Here is a 14,861-nt window from a genome sequence, read left to right as displayed (position 1 = left end):
AGTCACACATGGATCACACCCGTGTGAGCATGCATATACAAACCGAAGATATACACAGAGGCACACATGCTCAGTTACATGTAGTTGCTTGTAAGAAATGCCCATGGATTAGTGTGCACAAGGGCACCGGAGCATATAGGTATGCACACACAGGCACCCAGAGGCTCCTGCTTCCCAACACTGTTCTCACCAAGTCTCACCACGTTCTGCCTGCTTCCTTCCTTCCTTCCTTCCTTCCTTCCTTCCTTCCTTCCTTCCTTTTCCTTCCTTCCTTCCTTCCTTCCTTCCTTCCTTTCTTTCTTTCTTTCTTTCTTTCTTTCTTTCTTTCTTTCTTTCTTTCTTCAGTCATCTCCAGTTCATGCTCACTGGATTCCTTCCTGACAAGGAGGGCAGCCTCTATCCTATGGGGGCGGGGGAGAAGAGAAGATGAAAATGAAACTCCAGAGACTCGAGCAGTCCCAGGCATGGTAGAGTTAAATAGGCAATGTCCAGGGCCATGCAGGGACAGGTGCCTGGGCAGACTGACCCTCAGACACTTGGAGAGATGACGATGACAGAGCCACATGACAGAGCCAGACAGATGCTCAGATGCACATGTGCACACACACACACACACACACACACACACACACTCCATACTGACACCCACATAAAACATACAAGTACACAGTCATGGACATGCAGACATGTTCCCCCACAGTTCCTCACACACTCCAGTACTCAGACAGACAGACAGTCAGACAGACAGACAGACAGACAGACAGACAGACAGACAGACACATGGCCAGGCTCATGCAGAAGAGGAGTGAGAAGACAAAGAGGCTTTGAGTTGAGCCCGCCTGCCCCAGAACCCAGACATCACAACTTTGCAGTCCCCCTAGGAGCCCTCTGTAACGCCAGGAGAAATTCCTGGGATATTAGCTAAATTCAGACACAAACATTCCTGTCTTCCTTTCCAGATGTACAGCTCATGAAAGCCACACAGCCCTCAGGCTCCTATCCAGCCCTCATCCTTGGATCCCTCCCTAGCCTCCTAGGAATGCTGCCTGGTGACTTGGCTGTGGAGAGAGGGTGACCAGAAGGGTATAAGTAGTTTGCAAGGGTCACACTTAGGGATAGGAGGTGGCTCAGGGCTCTGCACATGGATGTGGAGTGGTTCTGGCAGGCAGGTGGGGTCAGGCAGAGGGGGGACTGCTTGTGGTAGTGTGGGAATGCTGTGCAAGCTGGACTGGCAGGGCTCTTGAATGACTCTAGAGGGCTGGACACAGACTAGAATCCCTGAGTTCAGATGCATATCCAGGACAGGAGTTTTGGCTCAATGTGGGGTCCTTAGAAATCTTGACACTTGCTCCTGTCCCTGTGTGCATTTTTGAAAGCCACCTTTCAAAAACAGGGTATGCTACAGCTCTGTACTGTCTTCTCTGTCTCTCTGGGACACCTGTCCCTTGACTGCAGTAATGGTTCCTTTTTCAGACAAGTATCCTCTCCCTTCCTTTATGAAGGTTACATTGATTCTTTATGATACTGGTGGCTATCCCAATATCTGTCTTGTTCCTAGGTAGACCAGAAGTTCCTTGGGGAAGGACAGCAATCTATTGGCTACGGTCAGAGGTCATTGTGTGCCAAGTATTTAGCAACAGTGGGACCAGTTCACACATGCTACAGTAAAGTCTGTTGGGCCTCAGTTTCTATATCTAGAAAATGGGTTGAAATTGATTTTTTTCCCACAAGGGACTCGTGATAAGAGAGTGAGATAATGGGTGTGAAGGGCTTTGGGGACCTCCTTTCTCCCCTCCTGTGAGAGCTGTATGAGATTCTTTTTAGACTCTAGGGGGAAGTTCAGGGACAACACACACTTAGACAGACAGGGCTCTTTAATCATGTGCCTGGAAGCTGTAGGTTACCTAGAAGTATGTTTTAGGAGGGCTGCAAAGTATCTTGAATCCTTTTCACACTTCAAGTGAAATGACTACAACTCTGCCGTTAGGGGCAGCAAACCCGTGTTACCGCGTAAAGTCAGTGAAACAACCTGTCTCTCAACATCAATTTAAAGAGCTGTTCAGCTGGATTTTTCTTACAGGCACCATCAGCCTGTTAGAGAGGTGTCTTGGTGTCTAAGTTAGCAAAACACCATTGTATGTTACCATGAGGATGCTAGGACCACCAGACACTGGCCCTGACACAGACAAGTCTCATAGTTTCAATCTACTGCAGCAGCTCATGTCCCCAGGAAGCCCCGTCTTCCTCAATGGATAGCAGCTAGCCCTACAGATCCTGTCCCCTGTGTGATGAATCTCACGTTTGATTTTGGGCTGCTAAGCTTTCACTTCTCCCTCTATACCCCAGCCCACTTGAAAGTAGCCCAGCTAGCTACTTAGAATTTCCATGGAATGGAGAGTAAATGGCACATGTGTGGCTGATGGGCCTGGTGACAATGGGAAGTCACAAGGATTATTTTGGTGACCATGAAATGGGAGTTTTGCAGTGATGGGTCGATGGACTGGGTCTGAGACGTGGGCTGATTTGACGTTTGCTTGGACAAGGCCTGCTTTACAAGAGGCAGTTCATTCTGCTGGAGATATATGTCCTGTCGTAAAGTGCTTAATATTCTGCCCTGATTGCACTAGCAGATACAGACAACTATTCATGCTCACTGCCCCTCTGTGGACATCTCTGGCAGGACCTACCGGGCAGTTACAGGTGTTTCCTAGTGGCCTCTTTGGAAATCTAGGACCACAGAGCTGTCTTGGCTCCTCCAGCCTGCATGGGGAGTAGGTGCTGCAAGCCATTAGCAAACAAGGACCTGTGTGTGGCCTCCTGAAGGTTCAGGGTGACCAGCACTGAATCATTTCTTTCTAGCTGCCCGAGAAAGCCTTCGTGTTGATTAAATACTAGCCATCAACTCACTTGATCTTCTTAGTAGCTTTGCAAAGAGGAAGTGTTGACATCATTCCCATGATGCATAGCAGGGAACTGACCGTGGGAGATAGGGCTTCATTCCTTTATTCACTCATTCATTCCTTTATTCAAGCTCCTGGTAGTCATGGCATTGTGAAAGGTAGGGACATTGAGATGAACAAGTCCCAGTTGGAACAGTGAAAATCACATGCCCCTTTTGCCTAGCATGGAATTCTCCCTATGTGATGAAGTGTGGTTCAAAGATTCATATCAGCCTCAGGTCTAGATGACTGCTCCTGTCTGGGTCCCAATCTAGAGTTTATGAGATGATTGCTCCTGTCTGGTTCCCGAGGCTTGACATTTCTATTTCAATTCTGCTTGAGCCACTTGTGTCTTGCTCTCAGCACACCATCCCTCAGCACACACTTGCATGCCCCGTAGGTGTCTGTGCCAGGTCTGACCATTGCCAATGCAGTAACCATGCCTGGTTTCCAACTTCCTGCCATCTGACCGAAATCCCGGGATTGGGTATCGGTCAGAGGTCTGCGGTATCAGGTGACTGACCTCCAGCCTCAGTGTAAAACAACTAGGGAAATCTCATCCCATCTGATGGAGACTTTTCTTAAACTCTCTTGTCCCTGGAAGTGACCAGTCTGAGATCTGAATCCATGTCTCTTCTCTGGGGGCTGTAGGACAGAAGAGGAAAGAGTCTCAGCGAATGGTAGCTTTTCTTGCCCTGGCAGCAGGTGAACGAGATGTTGGAAGCTGAAGCTGCCATCATTTGACCACGTGGCAACAGACCAAAGTAAACCAACCAATGAGCGAAAAGATAGTCCACATAGGGAGACAGAGCGGTTGATTCAGGTGCCTGTGTCACGTGACCTCCCAGGACCACATTGGAATTCTACTGATGTAGGAAATGCATGCTGTCCTATTTGTCCCTCTGTTCTCTATGCCCCACCTCTTGCATTGGACACATGATGATGGACAATCAGTGTGTCTCTTTCTCCTTGCTTGCAGTATATCCAGTCCTCAGGTCTTGCTCGGCAAACTGCAGCTCATGAAGACTGAGGTAGTAATATTGCCTGCAGGATTCATTGGTCCCTCCTCTGAGCGCCCATAGTGCCGTCAACACACATTCCTTTGTGCAGTCCTCAACGCAGGGGCGTCTCTCTTCTTCACTTCCTGTCTGTGGGGACCCAGATAGGGTGCAGTGTAGTTCAGGTGCCTGTCCAGGTAGGCGGAAGTGGGCTTCTGGGACGGTGAATGTGGGAGAAGTCGCAGGCAGTGTGAGTGAAGCCTGGGCTGTGCTCACTGGACCCTTGCTGACCTTGTGAACTGTGCTGGACATTTGTTGTTGAGAAAACAGAAGTCAGAGAGATGGGGAGCCCACAGGCCTGTGCAACTTCTTCCAACTGCGGTACGGTTTGCCTGCATTAGCCTCTTTGCAGGGCGGTGGGTGGTAAGCAAGGCGCTCAGCCCCGGGGCAGTGAACAGACCCTGCTTGTCCTGGCATGGCCACCCTGGGATGGGCTCCGAGGTCATTTTTCTCCATGCAGCTGGGGCTGGGGCCCATCAAAAAAATATGATCCAAGCAGAGCCTGTCGCAGAATGAAGTCATGAGGAAAAAGCTCAGGCAAAACAAGACTGTCTTTTTGCAAAGGACTCTCTGGCTGCCAGCAGCCCTGGATTACCCTGCTTCTCACCTCTCCTGACCTGCCCACACAAGCTCCTCAGGGCTGCTTACATCACCCAGCGAAAGGAAAGGTTACAGAGACCTGTTCACAGGGTGGTCAGAGATCTGGTACCCCATTTCCTCGTGTAACTGAGGATTTTTACCTATCTACTAGGCTGGGCATCAGCCTCTTGTGGCTTGTGTGTTGAGAGACAGCTCAATAAGAGAGCCCAGATGCTTAGGGAGCTGAAAAAGTCACTTAAGAGATGGGTACATTCATTTGTTCAACTGGCATTTTATTGAGCAGCTAGTTTGCATCTCTCATCTGGGTTGTTCTTGGATTAGGCTTACAGGAGATGCTGGTGTAAGTGTGGAGTTGGGGGTCCTCATGAGGCAACAGGGTGCCGAGTGTCAGGTCACCTGAGGGAGAGTTATGGAGGACACTGCTCTGGGTCTCATTTCCCCAAACTGTTCCTTGTCCACACCACAGGCCCCATGCTTGGAGACATGAAAGGCACCCAGATCCTAAGGCACATGGTGCCTTTTTGGCTTTAACTTGCATCTGTTGGGATACAGATGGCCTCAGTGATACAGGTTGCCTGCATCACAGAAGTATGGACAAAGTGTTGTTGGGACAGACAAAGCAAATGATGAGGTGCTGGCCAAACGAGTGACCTTGAAGAGTGACGGCAGCTGCTGCTCAGGAGTTGGAAAGACAGATCTTGGCCTCCAGGAACATCTGCTGAGGGTACAGAGCACATGTCGGGATGTCCAGCCCTTTTGACACTGCAGAATGACTTTGCTACCCACCATGCATTGTTGATTTTGCTCCCTTCAAAACTGCAAAACGAAACAACAATGAACCTCTCAAAAACGTTTAAGGATGCCTGTCATTTTCTTTGGGGCTGTATTCATAGTTAGCTTGGCTGCATGTCGCTCAATGGCTATGGGTTAGACATGCTTGCAAGTGGCAATTAGTAGAGTCCATACATCTTGGTTAGCATTTTAGTGTCAATGCTTAGAGAACACAATATTTAGCTGAAAGGGAGGCTGGAAACTGCAGGCTTGCTGCATACCCAGCTAGATGATCCTTCATTGTGGAAGAAGAAAGGACCTGAGTGGGGCTTCTCTGAGCTCGATAGCTCTCATCAGTAAAACACATTCTGCAAACAGTCATAAGTGTTTTTAAATCAAGTATATGTGGAATATGATCCACTCTCTGTCAGCCATACTCCATGCCACACTGCCTGGGGGTGTGCCTGACGCTCTTATTTGGACTAGGTTTTTCCCATGGTGGAGGGAGATGTTAGAAATGTATGGGAATGGGGTTGGGGATTTAGCTCAGTGGTAGAGCACTTGCCTAGCAAGCTCAAGGCCCTGGGTTCGGTCCCCAGCTCCGGAAAAAAAAAAAAGAAATGTATGGGAATGATCTCTATGGGACCAACTGAGAGGTTTGGGGATGTGAATCTCATTAGCATACAACTTCATGACTTTTATGAGGAAGTCTGTCACACTGGAAAAGAATCAAGAAACAGTGCTCGGCTCTCAGGACCTATGCTCCACCATCCTTATGTATAGCTCTGCAGTGTATACTTAGCCCCCAAGGAGAACTGAGCGAGACTGAGGTCCTCACACGGTTGTGGGAGTGGCTGCTGTCACTGACCTTCCTCTTGGCGCTTGGCCCTGACTGGGTGTAGAGTTGGCTGGGTGTGCATGGCTGGCACACTCTACCCAGTGTCTCCCCTACAGTCCCCAAAGCTCCCAGCCAGAGGCCAGCTAGGATTTCAGAGGCGCAAGCAGGCTGCTGTGCTGGCCTGCCAGGTGAGCAGAACAGAGGCGCATTAAGCAGCGCCGCTCTGCGGATCGGTTTTCCTCCCCCGGCGACAGCTCAGACCCAGAGCAAATCTCTGTTTCTCCAGAGCCAGGGGTTTGAGACTGTCATGAATGAAGGTTTTTATCCTACAGCTAGCAGTCTACCCTCCACGGCGCCTGATGCCCGTGCCAGGGTTGGCATGGGAGGCCAGCAGGAGGAGGAGTGGGGATGGCTGGAATGAGGGAATAAGGCTCACTGACTCCCCCCATCCCCGCCATGCCACCCAGGCTGAGAGAGGAAGACAAGTCTTGGGGCTTGGAGGAGCGAGAGGAGATAGACTGGGGCACCATGGGTTCTCAAGTGCAGCTGGTCAGAGTATGGATCACTGATGAGCTAGACTCTGGAGGCCACCAGCCCCACCTGCATCTTGTTGTTGCAGAGCAGAGCTGGGAGGGTTGCACTCCAGGGAGTAGAGAGGGAGAGTGGCCAGTCACCTCCACCTCAAAGTACTACTGAGCACCGTGGAGTTGTGGACCAGTAAGCAAGGGGTAAGCAGAGAGAAGACCCTCTTGGGCCATCACTCAGAGAGTAGGTTAGGAAGGGACGAGCTTAAACCAGGAGCTGTAACGAGAGCTGCAGGAGAGCTGGGAAATGAGGGGACCAGGGCTGGGTGCAGGGGCAGCCTCCCTGCAGGCCAGGCAGCTGGATGAGTGCCACGTGGTGGTGACACAACTAACCTGCTGTTTCCTTAAGGCTGACAGACCATCCTGTTTCAAGGCACTTGGTTCTTTTCACCTGTGGCTCCTGGTATTTGGGTCAAGCATGGAAACCAGTGAAAAACAGGGCTGTGGGGTGTCTGAGAAACAGTTTACTGTTTATTTTGCATACTGTCTACACATCCTAACCCTGAAGCTTGAATTTGTGTCTTTTCTGGTCAAATTGCCATAGGCCTACAAGCTAGAGTGAGTCCCCCTGACCCCCGTGTGTGTGTGTTGTGTGTGTGTGTGTGTGTGTGTGTGTGTGTGTGTGTGCATGTGTGTTTTCTGTGTAGTCCTGGCTCTTCTGGAACTCTCTCTATAGACCAAGCTAGCCTCAAGCTCAGAGATCTGCCTGCCTCTGCCTACCAAATGTTGGGATAAAAGATGTGCTGTGCTCCACCACCGCCTGGCTGAGCGAGTCCTTAACGTTACCACACTGAGAATGACCCAGAAACATTATCACTTACCAGGAGACCGCATGGGGTTAGAGGCAGTAGGCATAGACAGACACAAATCTCTCTCCCTGTACTGTGGAACTATCTGGTCACATGGCCTCTAGTCACCATGAGCTTCCTAAAGTAGTCATCTTGAAAGCATGGAGCATTCATAGAAGAGGTCTGAATCACCATGGGATGAAACAGGCCCAGAGAGACTAAGTAACCCACGCAGGGGTTACACAGCAGGGGTGTGTGGGAGTTCCTTTTAAATCCGTTTACCTGACTCATGCCCGCCTGTTTCCTGGAGTAAGCCCACACTTTTTCTTGCAGAGGATGGTGTGGAGACTACTGGGGACGGTTTGAGATGTCCAAGAGGTTCTATTGTACCCAGCACTCAGTCACTCCTGAGAAGTGTACAGGGGATACAAAGCCAGACATCTTTAATAGTGGCAGCTCCCTGTAGGGTTCTCCAGTGTAAGCTGGGCTGCTCATCATCCTCAAGGAATCAAAGACCCATAGGAAATCAGTGAAGGCATCTGAGATGGGACCCCCAAGCCCAGAGCTGGATAAACCTCTGTCACACATTTGGCAGGGTGGGTTGGGGTGAGGCCTTCTTAGAAACTCAGGTTCTTCATCTGGGAAAGGCAGCTGGGGGTGCCACACCCATTGCACTGTTAGAAGATTCTGGAAGATGGCTACACTCACTGCCTCTTAGCTTTGTGTCCTTGCTGCTTCTCAACATGGCTGCCTTGCTCACATACCCATTACCTGAAGAGAAGCCAGGATTGCCTTGTTGCCCTGGGTTATATAGTGACCTTCTGCTCTCAGAAGGACCCTGCTTCCCCAGGAAGTAGAGAGAAACCATGAGCTCCGTCCATGCCACTCCCGTGCAGGCCTTAAACTTGGGGAACACTCTTGGAGGAAGTGGAGAAGGGACTGACTTATCAGCTCCTAATGACACTAAGCACCAGTGTGGGGAGTCTGCCCCCAGGACACTGTGGGGTGGCTTGCCTTTCAAGGCTCTGTCATTAGGACCTGAGCTCTGCCGCCAGCTGAAGTTTGTCATCCCTGGCCTTGGCTCTTCATAGGAACACTAGATAATGTCACCACAATGCAAGGGGATGAAATATTCACCTGAGGCTGGAGAATGGAAGCCACCATGTTCCCCAGAAAAAGTACAGATGTCCATTAAAGACACACACAGAGCCAGAGAGAATTATTTGCAGAGCAGCAGACATTCCCAGGCATGTACACAGCATATATAGGAACAGGCAACCATCAACATGCACAGGAATGCATGCTTAGACCCATATATGGAGCACCCTCCCACAAGACCATGTATGAGGTCACCTAGGTATAGGCATAGAGCCAGCTACATGTGTACACCTCAATGTGAAGTCGTGTGTTTATAATGCACATGTCTGCAGAACTTCACCACATGTGTGCACACAGGAAACCACACAGAGATACACACACAGTCTGCCCCTACACTTGTATGCAGAAAGCTGTGGCTACCCTGGGAGCCTCACCACGCATGCTTGAACACACCCTCACATATATTCTTCTATTAATGTAACTAGAAGTAGTATCGTCTTAGTTGACGTTCTGGGATAAGAGCCACCAACTGGCCCTGATTCCTGGAGAGGTCACCTGCTTGGGTCTCATGACGCAAGGAAGCTCTGTTCCGTAGGATACACAACAGACACCATGCTGGGGAAGCGTGACTCAGAGGTGAGTTACACAACTTGGTTCTGCCCAACTGTTCAGCCCAGGATGGGGAGGAGGAGGAAGAGGAAAGCTTGCCAGTATGAAAGCTGAAAGTCTGCCACACTGCTGGAAGCTTCTAGAATCTTAAGCTGGAGGAGGCTGAGGCTCCCAGAGGGCAGCATGCAGAGGCTGTTCTGTGTCACTAACATGAATGCTTGCTCATGGAGACACAGGGCTTTTCCCTCAGAGGGAGAGAAGCTGTACACTATCTCACCAGAGCTAGACCCTCCTGCCCACCTGCTCCATGCACCTGCACATGCTGTCCAGGTTTACCCTTACACCTGTAGAGGAAGCTGAATGACTCCATGCCAGGAAGTGGGCACAGATGGGGTGAGGTGATCATGTTCCAGACTGTTTTAGAAGCCTCAAATGAGTTGGAAGAACACACACACACACACACACACACACACACACGCACACACGCACACACACGCACACACGCACACACACACTGTTCACATTGTTGCACCGTTAAGGATTACTCACTGGGTAGCAGAGCTGGTTGTTGTAGAGTCTTCCAGTGGATGACAGAGGCAGGCAAGGGTCGGGAAGCTAATGCAGCTACTCCTTGCAGGTCATGCTCAGTGCTTTTAGGAGGTGAAGTTGGCTAGAAAAAGAGGCTATGTCTGTGTGGGGATGGGTGGAGGTAGGAGAAAGAGTTGAATTCTCAGCAGAAGAGCTATATTCACAATTACCACATACTTCCCTACATAGAAAATTGTAGACCAGGGACCAGAACACTGAAGCCCATGGATCAGAAGCTCCGTCTACTTCCTGGTTTTGAAAATAAAGCTTTATTGAAACTCTCTTTCATTCAGTTATTTATGTACAGCCTAGAGCAGAGAAGTTACAATGTGGCCTCCAGAGCTCAACATAATACTCTTTGAATCTCCCCAGAAAGTGTTTGGCTACCCTTGTTCTAGACCCTATAATACATCTGGAACACACTGGAAAAATCTCAGAATCAGGCTCAAAATTTCTAGATCCCAGTGTATGAATCCAGAAGGCAGCATGGCTTTCTAGAGCTCCCTGGCAGCCTGACATGTGTATTCGGGATTTAGATGTTTCCAGCAAGCTTGTGCATCAATTATCCCATTTAATCCCTCAACAAGCCTGTGTGAGGTTAATGGTAATTTTATCCCAATTTTGCAGATGAGAAACTAAGATGAAGAGAAATTAAGGGGCTTGCTGAAGACCACATGTCTGGGAGATAACTGAGCCCCAGCAGTCTGAGTCAAAAATTCCAGCCTTTTTCCACTGCATTATGGGGCAGCTGTTTCACACATTCTGTTACTTAGTCATCCCACTGCCCCACCTCCGGTTCATTTTTCCCAGCTCCCTTCCTAACATCCCTGCAGCCACATAGAAAGCTTTTGTCCACTGTGCTGTGTGTGTTTGGTGGGGGCGGAGGGGGGTCACATTTCCTCTGCGTGTGTTTGCTGTGTGGGCGAACCCGGGGGATGTTAATGAACAGTGACAGATCATCTCTGATTGGCTGGCGCTCATGAAGAGTCAGTGGACCAGGTAATTCTGACCCACATCCTGACAGCGCCATCTAAGAAGGCTCCTGAGCATTCAGGCTGGAGACTGGTGTTTCCTCTTGGGGTCTGGGAGGAGTCCTACTGTGCCTACCACCCACCCAGAGTGGGCACTCTGATCCACCCTTTCTGAGCACAAAGGTTGCAGAGCCCTTGTTTACTGATGTATCAGGGAGCTGTTCTTAATGCAATTACGACTCATTTATTAGATACCAGGATGTGGCTGTGTTATGTCAGGCTCACTCTACAGGCACCTGCTCCTTGCCACACATGCACTCACACACACTCATTTCTGGCAGCTTCGTGAGCCATCGCTAGAGTTCTGTGTGCTGTGGGTAGCACATTTAGCTGGTTAAAATATAATATACGACGGGATCATATTTAACAAGGAAAACAGGGCCCAAATGGACAGAGGAGCAGTGTGGCTGAGTTGCTATGGAAACCCCTTGTTCGGAATTTCCTGACTCCTAGGAGATTACATTTTCAACCTTAATGCTGTATTAACGTAAGCGTTGGCACTTAATGTGTCTGTTTTTCACCTCCCCTCTCTCTTTTGCTTACAGGCAAGGAAAGCAGGGAGGAGAGACTCCCGGGAGGAGATGAGAGAGGCTGCATGCATTTCAGGATCCAGTTCAAACTAGCCCCTGCCAGGGCGAGGTGTTCCACGCTTTCCAAAGTGTACCACGTCCATTTTCTCTGTGACCTAGAGACAGGCCTGCCAAGCGGGCTTGTGTGAGGTCACCGTGCCCCGTGCGTGCCGCCCGCCCTCCAAAGCCTCGTGCATCCATTCCTTCCCCTCCATCGCACCTCAGCCCTGATCATCTCTCAAGGGTGAGGCAATAGGTTTCTGCTCGGCTCCCGCTCCCGGCTTGTGCCCTCTAGCCGCCTGAGTGATCATTCTGCACTACAAATTTGTTCATTCTGCAGTTGGCTGAACAGCCTCCCACAGCCGCCGGAGGGAGCAGAATAAAATTCTGACTTCTTTGCACCCAAGGTTGCTTTCCATGTCTCTGCAAAGTTTTATTTATTTATTTTCTGGAACTCCCATAATAGCCCCACGCTGCTTCCCCAGACTGGAAATCAAAATTCACTTTCTTATTGCATCAAACATTTTCCAGGCTCACCTTGGCTCACCACACACACACACACACACACACACACACAACACACACGCACACACCATGTCTCCCTGTCCTATCTAACTCTTAAATATCCTTATATCATAGCTCAGTACTACCTGCTTCCTTCTGGCTGTGTGCAGGGTTTCCCGGTCTACCTTGGTCCTAAGGTGTTTGGCTCCCAATGATCTCACCAGCTCTGACTCCTCATGACCCTAAAACCTTCATAAGCCAAGAAACTTCATATCCCTCACAACACATCCTGCTGCAAAACTCAGTAGATGCTCAAACCTCATCTTGAAAATTGAGTTCCCAGAGAGGAGAGTGAAGCTCGGTGAGATGGGTTCTGTGCTCTGGTATCCTGGGGCTTTGGGCTTTCTCTCCTCACCCTCACATCTTCTGCTGTGAACCTCAGCTCTGCACTACAGGGAAGCTCAGATTTAGGAGATGAGACTCTGAAATCACCAGAGCCATCCCTGCCCCTAAGCCCATGCTCTTCCTTCCTTCAGGCTTAGGGAACCACTGAAAATGACCCCCCCCCAAGTTGATCATACTAGCAACCCCTACAGGCCAGGAAGAATCCAGGGGAACCATGGTGATGACAAACTGTTTGCTCACTGCCTGTATGCAAAATTGAATTGTGCCCCGCCCACATGCAATGGTGTCTCACAAACATCTCATAATGGAGCACCAGTAAAGCAAGGATCTTTGTGACATGTGATAGCCTTTGAGAAAGTCCACCCCAGAGCAGGATGGCATGAATCCAGTGGCAGGTGTGTCCCTTGTAAGGGACAGAAAAGACCAGATACTCAGTGTTATGGTCCATAAGCCAGAGCAGTGATGCTTGTAAAAGTGGAGGTAGAAGCTGGGGTGACACCTCGGAGAGGCAAAAGGACTGCAGACCCTAGAGTCCTGTACAAGATGGGAGAACACTGGAGAGAGAGAGAGAGAGAGAGAGAGAGAGAGAGAGAGAGAGAGAGAGAGAGAGAGAGAGGCAGCGACACATACACATACACACACACACACACAGAATGAGAGAGAGAAAGAGAGAGAGAGCGCCAGACAGAGAGAGAGACACAGAGAGAGACAAAGAAAGAGAGAGACAGAGAAAGAGACAGAGAGACAGCCAGCCAGAAAGAGAGACACAGAGATAGAGAAAGAGAGACAGAGAGAGACAGCCAGCCAGACACACACACACACACACAGACAGCCAGTCAGGCACACACACACACACACACACACACACACACACACAGACAGCCAGTCAGGCACACACACACACACACACACACACACACACACACACACACACACACACACAGGGAGAGAGAGAGAAGAGAGAGAGGAGGTCTGACTCACGTGAGGTCAGCCCGCACACCCTGCACAGCCAGCCTAGCTGGCACCTTTGATTTAGACTTCTGGCTTGTACAACAGAGTGTTTAAAGCCACCCAGTGTGTGGTCATTTGTTACCTAGGCAGCACTAGGAAACAAACAGAGCTGGGCAGTGTGAGAATCTGGTCAGGGCCTGAAGGACCGCTGGACGGACTACATGAGGATCTCCCCCTGCCTTTGCCAACGTGGGTGGGCCCTCTCTGCTTTGCTTCCTACCTTGGGACCTTTAGCTCCTTTCAGGTCATGCTCTTCTTCACCCTGAGCAGCTCCCAGCTTGCCTTGCTCCTCTCTTCTTGTGTATCTCTGAATTAGGAGCACATGTGACACCATATCACAAAGCTCCCTAGCCCTTCTCGTATCATCTAGCCAAACTCTCACCACCCTGAAGCCATCAAGAGCTAATGTTAGGACTTCACAGACAGAAGCCACCCGGACAGGAAACACCTTCAGCTGAAGGCTCCTTGGCAGCAGGTCCTATGCCTCTTCACCCTGGTCCTGGGTCCCCTGGCAGCCTTGTGCTCTGGCATCAGCAGAAATAAATTTCAAGAGGCAGGTTCCACCCTGCCAGGGCATCAGCAACCACTGCTGAGGCTCATTTTCTCTGGACCTGAATGATGTTAGTAGGGAAGGAAGAATGGGTTTTATTTATTTTAATTTTTATTCTTTACATATATTACAGAGTTTCTCCTATCTCTACTCCTCCAAGTCCTCCCTCTGCTCCCCTCCCCATACACCCACTCTTCCTTGGTTTTCCTAAAAAAAGAAAAAAGAGCAGGCCTTTCAGGGATAGCAACTGAACATGGTATAACAAATCACAATAAGACAAAGCACACACACACAGACACACACACACAGACACACAGACACACACACACACAGACACACATACACACACAGGCACACACACAGGCACACACACATGCATACACACACATACACACATGCACACACATGCACACACACACACATAGACACAGACACACATGCACATACACATACACACAGACACAGACATACACATACAGAGACACACATACACAGACATACAGACACACACACACACAGCCACACACATACAGAGACACACATACACAGACATACAGACACACACACACACAGCCACACACACATACAGACACACACACAGACACACACACATACACACAGACACAGACACAGACACACACACACAGACACACACACACACACACACACACACACACACACATGCCCTCGTAGCAAGGCTGGGCGACCCAGTAGGAGGAGAAAAAGGGTCCCAAGCACAGGCAAAAGGATCAGAGACAGCCCCCACTCTTGCTGTTAGGGTTCCCACAAAAACACCAAGCTATGCATTCATACAGTATATGCAGAGGACCTAGCTCAGACCCATACAGGGTCCATGGTTGTCACTTTAATCACTGTGAGGCCCTATGAATCCTGCTTAGTTGATTCTGTGAGCTGTGT

At 49.8% G+C, this 14,861-nt stretch overlaps 2 long non-coding RNA genes across 4 annotated transcripts; one reads left to right on the top strand and one right to left on the bottom strand.

Annotated features, from left to right (window-relative positions):
* Positions 1-4,848: 4,848 nt before the first annotated feature.
* Positions 4,849-12,568, bottom strand: LOC102552347 (uncharacterized). Of its 3 annotated transcripts, none has more exons than XR_010058524.1 (3): positions 12,124-12,568; positions 9,835-9,974; positions 4,849-5,413 (listed from the first exon to the last, which is right to left on the bottom strand). It is a non-coding gene; the product is annotated as an uncharacterized LOC102552347 (long non-coding RNA). The 3 variants fall into 3 exon arrangements; XR_596345.4 differs by lacking the exon at positions 12,124-12,568 and adding an exon at positions 7,124-7,190 and having other exon boundaries at positions 9,835-11,456; XR_005494834.2 differs by lacking the exon at positions 12,124-12,568 and having other exon boundaries at positions 9,835-11,456.
* On the top strand, positions 9,181-11,879 carry LOC134482435 (uncharacterized). The gene is made up of 2 exons (XR_010058525.1): positions 9,181-9,312; positions 11,450-11,879. It is a non-coding gene; the product is annotated as an uncharacterized LOC134482435 (long non-coding RNA).
* Positions 12,569-14,861: the final 2,293 nt, after the last annotated feature.

The sequence above is a fragment of the Rattus norvegicus genome, chromosome 16, assembly GCF_036323735.1.
Source record: "Rattus norvegicus strain BN/NHsdMcwi chromosome 16, GRCr8, whole genome shotgun sequence".
Lineage (NCBI taxonomy): Eukaryota > Metazoa > Chordata > Mammalia > Rodentia > Muridae > Rattus > Rattus norvegicus.
Note: the sequence above shows the minus strand (reverse complement) of the source record. Positions and strands in the feature narration are given on the sequence as shown.